Raw genomic sequence first — 13,261 nt, 5'->3', positions numbered from 1 at the left:
GTATTTAGCTCGTAAATGAAGTTAGACGCCCGAGTGAATAAAATTGAGGAGGGACAAAATTGGGTGTCAACAATCCCGGGATGTTTGAAAAGTGTGCTATATCTACTCATCTATCTCAAAGTGGATGGCATTACTGAGGTAACCTATATTCTTCAGGTTTCTCTGAATGTACTAATCCTCAGGCGCTAGTAGAGAACTGGGCATATTAACCGGACAATTCCATATATAGCTTACATGATCCCTTACAATTATAACATCCATACTGATCATTCCTTCATTTCTCAATGACCTATCCATATGTTACCTCGTTCTTTCAGGCTTTTGTTTATTGATTAACGAATCACGAACTCTGTAATATTTCCTTTATATCGATCCCCTAAAGTCATGATACACATTTGTTACTTCTGAATAGATCATATAACCTCGCTATATTTATCATATAGTCGGTCCTGATATGTACCACATCTAGGATACTATGTCTTTACTCAGGTTTCCCAATATATACTATATCTTACTATTACTATTACTATTCTCGGCTACGCTACACTTCACCAGTTGAAGCTCTTTAGTGATCTTGGCAAGCTTCTCATATACTTATATCATCTCTGCGGTATATAATTCTATACCCTTCTGCTATTTCCCAGAATAAACGTATCCATTCCAGTTCGAAATCCATTCTTATTCGTCTTAATGCCATAAAGTTGTCTTACATGAACTTACTCCTTATTATCCTCTTCACTACTGCCACTAGTCTCTAGTTCTTCATTTAGGTCCATCTTTTCCATTTACTTACAACGCGACATTAATTCTCTTACTTCTTGAATATTCTATGCCTGGAATTTCTCGTATCATCATAAGATTTCGCTTCCATATAATCATGCACATTTATTCTTTCTCATCATAGGCTATTACCGTCAAGTACTCTCGTTCCTTCAAATAGGTCATTTTCATTTCAGCCCTCTTCTATTGTTAATTCCACATCTTTTCCTCAACAAAACGTTACTAAATTCTGACCCGAATACTTTTTCCTTTAAGGCTTTCCTTGTACAATTCTTTCCCAACCAGTATGCGATGCTGGAGCTTCGTATCCAGACAACTAGCTCGCCGTGTCTATTTCACTTAATTTCTCATCTTAGTCCATTAACTTCGAGTGTCATCATATTCAATCCTTTTCTGTTTCTCCAGTACTGAACTTACTATTGCACCCTTATCTTAAAACTTCGAGTAATTCCTTCTTTTAGAGTACTATCTTCCAATCTTTATTTAAGCATGCATATGACTGACTGGTTATGTTTATCATCAAATTTCCCTCACACCTTATCGGTCTGCTAGCGTAGTATCCCTTTGAGGTGATTTCCAATTCCTTTGTTATTATCTTTCCATCTTCTAACAAGGCATACTTCTGATCTCATACTTGTAGTCTCGTCTTCCCCCTTAAGGTGTTAACCCACTACTTTATATTTGACATCCCATTTAACTCTCCTTTTTCTCACAGGTACTTACTCCCAGAAATATCCACGACTAATCTTAACCATAACTGGTCGTCTTTTGTGTTTATCTGGTCGGTTGCACGCACATATAAAGGGTCACATACTTTTATAGACATATTGGCCCTGAATGGGTCTAATCTTTCATTGAAGAGATCTTCATAATTTCCTTTACCGTCCTTCCAAAAATCACCCTTCTCCTATTACTCGCTTTCCCATTTCATCAATGTAATAGTAGCTAGCACAGAATTCTATTCTCCAAAAATCTGCCCTGGTTGTTAATACCCCTCCTTTTCTTTGCTACACAAACGCTCATTCTTTAGGCAGGTTTTCTTTAGGATATAAGTTCGTCTTATCAATGAAGGGCGTATTTTGTATCAATTTGCGACTTCATGCTCATTCATTTCCCATTATACAGTTAATTCTTCCAGAATATCTCTCGCTTCCTTCATTAACTATTCAGCCTTGTATTACTAGCTCAATAATCCTGTGATGATAAAACTTCTGGAGAAATTTTTTTCGTACCTTAGTCCTACCTTTGTCTTATACGTTCTTGCAAAACAACTCATGTTTCATATATCCTTATACTCGAACCTCTGTATAACATCCTTTCCAATATAATCTATGCTATAAGAAATCCCTCATCAATATCTAGCTCATTGAGCAACATACATTGTTCTTTTACCTCTCCTAACCAATCATATCCTTTTTTTTTTAACATTCGAAACGATAACTATCCTTGGCGAATCTTGAATTCCGTATCCTATCCCCTTTAGAAATTAAGCATCATCATCCTTATAATTTATACTCTTTTCTGTTTTCGTAATTCCTGCCTTACCTCTTTCTGCTCGTAAATCATCTATATATTTACATTCAAGTGTCATATTTAAACATATACCTAGCCTTTCCACGTCTTACCTCAAGGAGAAAATGCAACTCCCATCTAATAATACTGATATCTCATTAATAAAATACTTCTAAGGTTACTAACCACTCACAGTATAAAAACAATCATTTGCTATCGCCCAACTGAAAATCCCATCAAACTTTTCTTCTTTTTAGGTCTTATCGGTAGTACTTCAGAAGTTATCTTATCAAAATTGCACTTAATATGTCAATCCCATCCTCAAGGGCGTATGACATTACTACAATATCAATTGTACCGGGCGTCATCACTCATCCCCTCATACTATACTATCTCCTCTTACTTACAAGTCATTCATATCTTACAGATTCCTCTTGACACCCACTATTTAGAATTTTGTAGATATAATTTCTCCGTCAAACTCTATTCCCCACACATACCTTTCCTGTTTTATTATACCATTGTCTTATTACCACAACATATCCCTTATCACTGTTCTATCATCGTGTTCCCCATTTTAACCCCATAGTCTGATCACAGATCCCACTCTAGATTCCTCTTTAAAAGCAGCCAATGGGGTTTTACAACTTACCGTCGTTGCATAACATAAGTCATTTCAAAATCACACTTGCTTAGTTTTAACACCTTATCAAAGCGACAAATATACCTTCCATCATTGATTGCTCGGGTCCTAAATTTTCGACGGATGTGGGACTTCCCATGGCCCTACTCTAGAGCCCTGATATGGCATGAATCTCTCTAACATGGGCTAGAAAAATTCTTCTTCCTATTGTCTCTCTATCGGTTGTTCCCTGTTGACATGCAATTTTGTCCCACTTTTCCTTCAATTAATTTATCTGCGTTTCTAAATCGTTAATAATTTGGACGAGTTATTTCAAATTTACCTAACAAAGCACTATATTAATATTTTCAAATATTTATTGCACGGTTATTTATTTTAATAAAAAGTTGTATTATATATTTCAAAGTGGTTAATTCTAGTCCAAATTATTAAGATGAAGATGTCCAAATAAATTAATTAAAGGAGGACAAGGGCCAAAATTCGGATCCCACCAGCCCACAAAACTCTTTCTAGACCAGTCCAATTGGCCCATTTTCGCCAAAATTCGCAACCCACTACCCGAACCGACCCAGCCCACTTCCGTTTGCTTCATCTTCCAACCCTAAAATAAAACACAGCCACGCCTCTTTCACCATTCGGTTCCCCCATTCCATTTTCGATATAGAGCCGAACTCCACCAGTCATTGACAGACTTTGTCAATACCATTTTTGTGCAAACTTCCCTACAACCATCTTAGCCTATTACAAGACTCATATGAAGCCAAAAGAGACAACAGGTCAGTACCAGAGAAGATCTCACCATTTTTAGGTAAGATCTGAATCCAAACATGTGAAGAAAACCTCAATGTTCCGATTAGAACGAGCCTTGACTCGATTTTGAATATTTCGATTTCAAGTTCCCGCTCATGAATCTGAAAACCTAGATCTACATCGCCTATAAATACTCTCTTATACTCTTAGCCGGGGGAAAAAAAGAAAGAAGAAAAAAAGGTTTTTTTTTTTACATCTGTGGAAATACCAATACACGAAACAATCTGCTCATTTTTTCACTCTAAGAATCTTTAGTTTCTAGAATTTCTCTTTCGATATCGGTTAGAGTTTAGCTGCGAGAGCGATTCATAACTCATTTGTGTCGAGTTTCAAAGCTGTCCGTGGCTAGAGAGTAGATTCGACGCCGACGTCCCTGTTCACTGCACCACGAACAGGTAAAATCTGATGCTATTTCAACTTATTGTTTTGTTAGAATTCTGTTAGCATAGAAAGTCATGTTTTAATGTCGTGTTGTTACCATTCATGATTCAGAAAACATGTTTTCATTTCTTATTTCGTATAGCTGCTATAACTGATGAATGGCCTAATTTAATCTTGAGTCTGGTTTATGTGTAAAGGTGAAAGAAGATGCGAATAGATTTCATGAACTCATATATGTAGCATTGTCCATCTTGTCTTTTTTTTTTAAAAATGTGCTCAAGCAGTTTGGTAATGAATTAAAACTGGTATTATATGTCTCTAAATAAAGGTAAAACACTGTGGGTTCTCCTTACGTGGCCTTACAGTTTAAAATTTTGTGATAAGTTGTTTGTTCCTATGGAAAGAGTTTAGGATATGATGTGTTGGCCTTGGGCAATGCCTATAGTGAAGGGATTTCACTTCTTTCAAAAAAAAGGAGCTAATTTGATTCTGTCTTTAAACACTAAGTTGTGAGTGAATTTTAAACCTGTTTAAATTGTTTGGTTGTGCATGACTAAGTCCCCTACTTGGCACATCCCACCCCTTTGTATGTCTCGACTAGCATATGAATGGTTCTCTTTTGACTGTTTTAAGACATCTCTGTGTTGATTTAAGTAAAATGGGAGTCATTAGTGATCCAGGGCAGCTAATGAATTAGACAAGTCTGTAAAGAATATTATTTGATGACAAAGTGCACAATTAACCTTACAATAGGGCTCCTATGTTCACTGAATATATAACTACATCTATTAAAGTTTGGAATGGCATGTCACTTGATTTATAATTGACTAATTTGATATTCTGTGTGCACATGTTCCCTAAAGTATGAAACTGATACTATTTGTCTGCTGCTAGTTCGGTATTAAAATCCATCAGAACATGCTCTGAAGTTTTTAAAAGGATCTTAACAACCAGTTTTAATAGCTGAAAACTTTGTCCACATCCTGTTGTGTCTAATAAAGTTATGTGATGTACTTGGATGTTAAATATACTAATTGCATTCCATATGACCATTTCTTTGGTAAACTTGAACCTGTTTATGCACTTGAGGACACTGTACGAGTTAGAATGGTATGCCTCTCTTGCATGATGCTTTGTTTCGATTCATATAAAGAGATCTAGGAGGCTGTTACTTGGCCTGCGAAGAAGTAGACAGTGATGTCCTAGGGTTAGGTAGGGATTAGGAAGGACTTTGAGCATCTACTCAGCCTAGTACTGCATACTTTAGACTGCTGGGGTTCCTCTCCATTGAATCACAAGTCTATGGGACACTTCAAGGTCTCAGCAGGTATAAAAGATGAAATTATATGAGGTTTATATGCTAAAAGATGAGTTCTAGTCTTGTGCATGAGTCAATAGATGTTTCTGTGCATTTTGGTTTCTTCTCATTACGTTTGGTATTATGCACTTTCCTATTACCACATTGTGCTATGAATACAAACGATTAGAAATATCATTTCCCTATAAGAATATCCCAGAACAGGCCATGAAGTGTTGCATTTTAGCCATTTTTCTGCTTTACTTACGGTCATGAACTGTTGTAATTTTAGCCACTTTGTTGTTGTACTTTTGGGCTATGAACCACTGCATTTTTGAACTGAATTTCTGCTGCGATTTGAGCTACATTTCAGCTTCATTCTGAGCTGAGTTGTCATTGTATTTTGAGGCTGAAAACACTGCTTTTAGATTAACTTTGCTGCTGCAAATTTTCAGCAAGTGTTTACTATACTTGGCTGGGCCGATTCTTTATTTTGGTACCTATTTGAGGAGAGATTGCTGTTTGTGGTTGCTCTACTGCTTTACTGTTACATTGTGCTGCCTCTTATACTACTTTTCTTTGTTTGCATGAACACCGGAGCCGAAGAGCCCAATTTTGGGACCCAATGACGCCGATATTGCAAGGGGTCTTAATATAAGACCCCGCGATGTCGCTAAATCAGGAACCTGCATCTACATCTTCGTTTGTGTCTTTTGCTCCCTCGAAACATAGTCCAATTGAAACCGAAGAGAGTGGCGAGCCAAACAGCGAACCGCTAAACACTTTGTCCTTCCGCAGGAGCCAAATATGGATTTAATTCGTCTTATTTTATTCTGTAATGTTGCTTGTTTGCTGGTGTGATCACAATTTTATTTGTGTTTGGTAGTTATTTGCTAATAGCTTTACTTTGCTTAATCGTGTAGAGTCTTTCTTTTAATTAACACTTATTTGATCAGTTATGAGTTGCCTTTAGTCAAGAATGTGATTTCTCCTCTAATTCTTAATTGCTTTCTCTACTCAAAACTTTATTTGTTTCGAATAAATCAAGCCAAATGGTTTTCGGTTTTCACTAACTTATTTAATTTAGAAAGTCAGTAGGTTTACTCCATCAACTTTGGCCTTACATTTGAGAATAACATTCGTTTCAAATAATCAAGATGATAGTAGACTCGCCTTTAAGCTAAACCACGTTTTGGCTTCGGTCTTATTTTAAGGTTAACTACTTTGTTATGTAAAAAATGGATTTGGACATCCGAAGCTTTTCTTCCATTTTCTTTTGGATCAGGAATCAATTTGTTGAAATGTTGTTACTTCAATCAATCTAAGGAGTAAAAATTATTTCTTTTTCTCCAAAGTGAACTTAGTTACCCACTTAGCCCTTTTTAATTAACTCTAAATCCGGTCGATTAACCATTGTTAATGGATTTTAAAGGGCGCCTAATATCTTCCCTTTAGATTAGTTGAACCCTTACCTAGATCTTTCGGTTTCGTAGACTTTAAAATAAATTTAACTTTAGATAATTACTTTAATCAACTTTAGGTGCCCTAATTCACCATAATAATTAGGTGGCGACTCCCTAACTTTAATTAACCCTAGAATTACCGAAATGTTGTAAACCATTTTGACTCCGGTTAAAATGGGGTATAACATTCACCGCTACCTAGAACTTCTACAAGGGTACCAACTATACTAACCTGTCTAGTCTGGCCACCACTCTCATTTGAACCTTGCTCCGAAGATACCATCAAGTTTTGGTTAATAGGGTCCTCAGGCTGCAATTCCTCGATTTCTCAGAAAGCCCTGCACTCTCCGCTGATCTACTATGATCCGAAGCTTGGGGATCAACTCCCAGCATTGACCTTTCCCTTCCTTACCTAGCTATGGAAAAAGGAGGAACTGGCAACATCTGGGCTTCTTCTAGTTCCTCTACCCTTATCAAAGTCGATGATATTTGTAGCACTGATTCATCCTAAACCTCCGACGGGTCTGTTTCACTAGAGGAGATGATCTCGGATGGGTCCGTCTCAATGGAGGTTACATCCTCACTTGGGTCCTCCTCCAAAGTGTAACTTAATCCTCCCTCTGTCATCATTACAATCCTCGAATCACTCGTAATCCTTTTTAAAGGAGTCGTCGTCAACTGTAAAACAACGGAAGTTAGGGTTGAAAATTTACACCCTATGACTCAGCTCTATAGCACGATCTAGAATACAAAGAAGGGTAACCATCCTAAATACCCTGCAGCCTTCTGTTTATAAGTTTGGCGCGCTACACACCCACAAACAAGACTCTACTGGACACGTCTCGTAGACAACCCTAGGACGAACTGCTCTGATACCACTTGTTACGTCCCGTATTTTTTTACATTGGGACAATCCGGATTAACTATGATAAGTTAGGGCCAAGACCATTTCGGGACTTGAATTCGAGACTTTTGACCTTCGATTTTATTTTGAGACATAAGTTGTTCATGAAATTGTTGGCATGGAACAATTAGGAAAAGTTGGGACCAAAAGTCACTAATTTGGAAGTTGAAAATCATGCAAGAAGTCCCACACTTTGTGGCCAATTTTAAATGGTCCAACACATGTGTGGGCCATGGACACTTGGAGGGTTCACTTAGGGGCTTAAAAGATGACTCCTAAGTCATCTTTTATCATTTCACTTAGCAAAATAACCAAGAAGTTGAAGAACTTCAACAACACCCATTCAGCCAAGAACCATAGAAAACCAAGTCCAATTCTAGCCACTCCAAAAATATTTCTTTGGTGCAGATCCACTAATTGAAGGTCCCTAAGTAATGTGGAAGTGTTGTTGGAGCGATCAAGCCATCCGTTTAGTAGATCGCAAACCCTAGGCAAAGTGTGGAGTTGAAGAAGAAAGGTAAGATTTGATCTTGTTTTATGTGTTATAAATGTTGTATGCATGTTGTAGTATGCTAAAATAGATGAAAATCATGAGATAGGGTATGTTGGAAGTGGGTCGTGTGCTTGGTGTGTTAGCCGTGTGAGGTGTGTGTATGTTGTGTGGTGTGGAGGTGATGAATTGATCTTATGTAGCATGTTTGATTGTTGTAGTGTGTAGGATGGCTAAGAATCACTAATATATGCATGTGTGGTGATAGCCGAATGTGGGTCATACTATATGCCAAAGAACGCATTAATGTCGCTTAATGTTTTAGTGGTTGTTGTGATGACTTTTATGTTGGAAATAAGAGTTTAATGTCGCAAGTTGATATGGTAAGTGTTGCGGACTGATTTGGAGAATTATGTGCAATTAGTGCAACTTTTATTTTCATGAGAATAACATTGTTAGAATGGGTTATGGATTGTGTTCTCGGGTTTGGGATTGTTTTCGGATAAATTGGAGAAATTGTTGGATTGATGGAAATATTGTGTAAATTGTTTGAAATGTCTTTGAGTATTGTTGGTATGGGTTCGGGTTGGTAATTGAATGTATGAGCGGTGATGTGGCTTGAATGTAAGTCGTCGAATTGAATATTATGAATGTTGTCGAATGATGTGAAAGAGAGTTGTTGATGTTATATTATCTTTCGGATTGGTCATTGGGGTTGCTAGGTTGGTTATTGTTGTTGTTGTTGTTGATGATGATGATGATTCTGGCCGAGTTAAATTCTCGGGGTTGGCCTATTTATAGGGGAAATGCTGCCCAAATTACTGTAGAATTAAGTGTTAGTTTGGAATAAATTGACTAGTGCCGATGGCTAATGTGTAATACTCGTTGACGTATTTGTAGACCTTGGGGAGCCCGAGGCGTAGGTTGGATTAGCTTGAGTTGAGTTAGCTTGGAGTGCGTACGAGGTATGTAAAGCTCAACCTTCTTTCTTTTGGCATGTCTTAGTTATAAATAGGCTATGTCACGAGCCTCGAGGAAATTCTAAATTCGCAATCCGAGTACGTTATGACTCTTACATATTTCTTGGCACTCGTATGTTTGATGTGATGAAATATGAATCCTTATGTCTTCGAAATAACTGATTTCCAAATGTTTCACAAAAAGTTTTGTTTTAAAGAATTCCGTAATTCTGGACGCCGTATCTTTCACATAAAGGCTCGGATTGCTTCGATATCTTCGTAGGAGTTTGTATGGCGTATGATGAGTATGTTCTCCATAGGCGGGCCCGTCTCAGGTCGATACCCGTCCGTGGGTCCCGCGACTTTCCTTTATGTAATTCGGAAGACTTTTGAAAGAATTTGGTATGACTATTATTTCGATTTTCAAGTATGGTCATTTTACTTATATTTGAGTCCATGATAATGATTTTATGCATATGGTTACTCACGACTCTGTTCGTGCGTTCTGTTATATCTTTCGCCGGATCCCGGGCCGGTTCTGTTGTCGTGCGCACTTTGATATATTCCGGTGTTATGCTGTGTTGATGGTTCACCGAGCCACTCGCTAGAGGGCCGGGTTCCACTTATATTTGGCGTTATGCTGTGTATGGCGTTATGCTGTGTTATGATGTGTGACGGGTATACGGAGATTTGAACCTTGTGGTGTTATGCTGTGTTATGGCGCCATCGACGGGCGGGCGACCATATTCTCTGTGCCCTATGCATGACTTATATTTTGAGAGTAAACATTTTGATATTTTGGGTTTGCACTTATGTTCGGTACTTCTATTTCGTTTATGCCTCAGATTTGTTTTCTGTATCTTCTGCTTTGCATACTCAGTACATATTTCGTACTGACCCCCTTTCTTCGGGGGGCTGCGTTTCATGCCCGCAGGGGCAGACGCACAGTTTGGTGATCCAGCCGTTTAGGATACCTTCTTCTGCTGTTTGGAGTGCTCCTCTTATTCCGGAGCCTACATTTTGGTATATATCTTCGTTCGTTGCATATGTATGTATTTGTTCAGGGGTACAGCGGGGCCCTGTCCCGCCATATGATTCGGTCTGTCTGTTTAGAGGTCTGTAGATGTATATGTGGGTTTTGTGCCTACTTCTGTACGGGTGTGTTTGTATGATCCCACTTGCCATGGCAGCCTTGTCGGCGTGCGTTTGTATATGTTTTGGGCCGTTGCGCCATTTGATAATCTTGTCGGCTTCTGATATATATGTACATATATGGTTGTGTTTGAAATTCATCTGAGACAGTTTGATATAATTTGAGGCAGCGTGTGATATTTGTGCCCGTATACGCTATCTGTATGTGATTCGGATTTGATGAGTGTGTTCGGGTGCCCAGTTCGGGCACTAGTCACGGCCTACGGGGTTGGGTCGTGACACCACTTTTGTCACGACACTACCGGAGGGCCATGACGCGCACCTGAAGCTAACCTTCCGAGCACCACAAAACATACATACATCTCATATCCATACCTGAGTGGGCCATTATGCTAGCTAATATATCTCATAATCTGTAAGGGACACAAGCCCGAAAGATCTATACACATATATACATCATCAAACTGGGCCCATGTATACAAGCCGACAAGGCTGTCAAAGGATATAACTAAATATAGACCGAGAAGGTCAAAAGACATCTAACTGTACACATCTGTCTACGAGCCTCTACATGGAGTACATAACATGATAAGGACGGAATAGGACCCCGCCCTGCACATATATACACAAAAGGATCATACCAACTAAACTGCAGGTCCGGAACAAGTGGAGTGCTCCTGTACAACGCTGAGAAAGCAGCCTACGGGTCTGATCCGTGTTTCTCTATCTACTTGCAGGCATGAACGCAACATCCACAAACAAAAGGACGTCAGTACGAATAATGTACTGAGTATGTAAGGCATGAATAACAACATAATAAAAAGATATGGAGAATAACATGAGATAAGAGAGATAACCTGTACATCTGAATACCTTGTAAGGGGGAAGTCATGTATGCTTAGCTTTTAAAAAAATATATATTTTCATATATACATATATAATACCGTACCCGGCCGTATAAGCTCGGTGTTATCATCATATCATCATCATCCCGCGTCTGGAGTAATATCATAACCAGCCCACTACAGTGATGAGCACATCTACGTCCTGCCCGACCGACTATAGCGCGGCGCGGTGTGAGAAAACACATACATATATATAAATCATGCATGAGAGCCCAAATAAAGCTATAACTCTATCGGAGTGACGTAAGGTCGGTAAACCTTCGATAATCATTATGGAGCTATCATCATGAACATATCTCACCTTGAAGGAACAAAATTATAAGATGAGATCAACATCAATGAAAGAGATCAATAACCATAAGGTAAAGATCAATAAATCATGAGACAATTATCAACAATATCATAAGAACCTCAAGAACCATAAGCTTCTAGAATTTCTAAAAATAAGGACATTATGCATATCATGTGAATGGGTTTGTATCAAAAAGATCATGCTGTAAGAAAGAAAGGGACAGCCTTAACATACCTCGTTGTCTCCTTAACTACTCAACGCCTATCCTCCCGAGCTCGTAAATCTACATTCAAGATGATTCGCACTACGGGTAAGTCATTGAAACGCTTATATGGTCAAACTAAATTAATAAATGAGCTAACGAAAATTGCGCAACATTTCCCCTTACATATTCTATTTCTTCCAACTCAAAAACAACTCCCAAAATCACAATAAAAACATCAACAATTCCATAACCAAAGATTACATTCAAATTATACTCAATTCAATCCTAAAACTTCTTTTCATAATCATTCCATAACAACAACTTCAATACACCCCTTATTCACTTGTATAAAACACTTTCTCAACATCATTATTACCCCTCATAACAAGATTATACTCATAACATGCTAACAATTATAGCTCAAGTTAATTTACAACTCAAAATATCATCAAATTCATATTTGAACTTTTTCCCATAACTCGTTCCACTTTTTAAGACTTGGTAAACCTTCAAATCAACTTAACGTAAGAAATAAGATGAACAACATACCTTGTAGTTGAAGAATTTCAACTCACACAACTTGCTTCAAGACTTAATCTCCACAACTCCAAGTGAAAGCAAGAACATCCATCTTCCATAAATTAACTTAGGTTTTCAAGGTTTGATCTTCTCTTGATTTGATTTGGGACGTTTATGGGTGATTAGAGATGATTAGAAATGGTTGGGAGAGCTTAAGGGGTCTATTAGGATCTGTTTTTATCAAATAAAATGACCCCAAGTCGTGAAAATCAATTTATAGGAAGTTTCCACCGACTTTCAACATTCTAGAAATTCTGGCCAAGTACGGACAGAAGGTGCAGGCCGTACTTCAAAGTACGTCTCGTTCTTTCATCCCGTACTTCAAAATTGCAATTTTTTGATTGCATTGGAAAGAAGACCCTCTGAACTTGAATTTACATAGGTTTGTGGATTCCGTAACTCCTCATATTCTAGGAGATATGCCTCTCTCAAGTCGGACCAAAATTTCTGTCCAAAATTCTGCCAAGTTTTTCCAAAGTTTTGGCAAACTTAATTCCTTCAATTCGCTTGATCCCGGAACCTTTGGACTTCTGCTTAACACCTGTTTAAAGTATTCCTTAACCTTATAATGGTATCATAACCTCTCCGGGCTTACGTTAGTTTACTTACAACGCAAACAATGCAAAAATTTTTGAGGTGTAACAAATTACTCATGGAACAATTCTCTCTGCTCACAGGCTGATTATCTTTACATTTGGTACGCCCAACAAGAGATTAAAACCCCTTATAACTCCCTCTTTAACAACTAAAACGACATTTTCCAATAACTTCATTGTTATGCTATTTCAAGAAGATACTTCCATCTTCGGGAACTACCTAATCCAATAAGGACTGCCTAATAGATATTTGAATATTATCTACACTTTAAACCCGCTAAAATTTATGTCCA

The sequence above is a fragment of the Lycium barbarum genome, chromosome 1 (genome assembly GCF_019175385.1).
Source record: "Lycium barbarum isolate Lr01 chromosome 1, ASM1917538v2, whole genome shotgun sequence".
NCBI classification, from domain to species: domain Eukaryota; kingdom Viridiplantae; phylum Streptophyta; class Magnoliopsida; order Solanales; family Solanaceae; genus Lycium; species Lycium barbarum.
Note: the sequence above shows the minus strand (reverse complement) of the source record.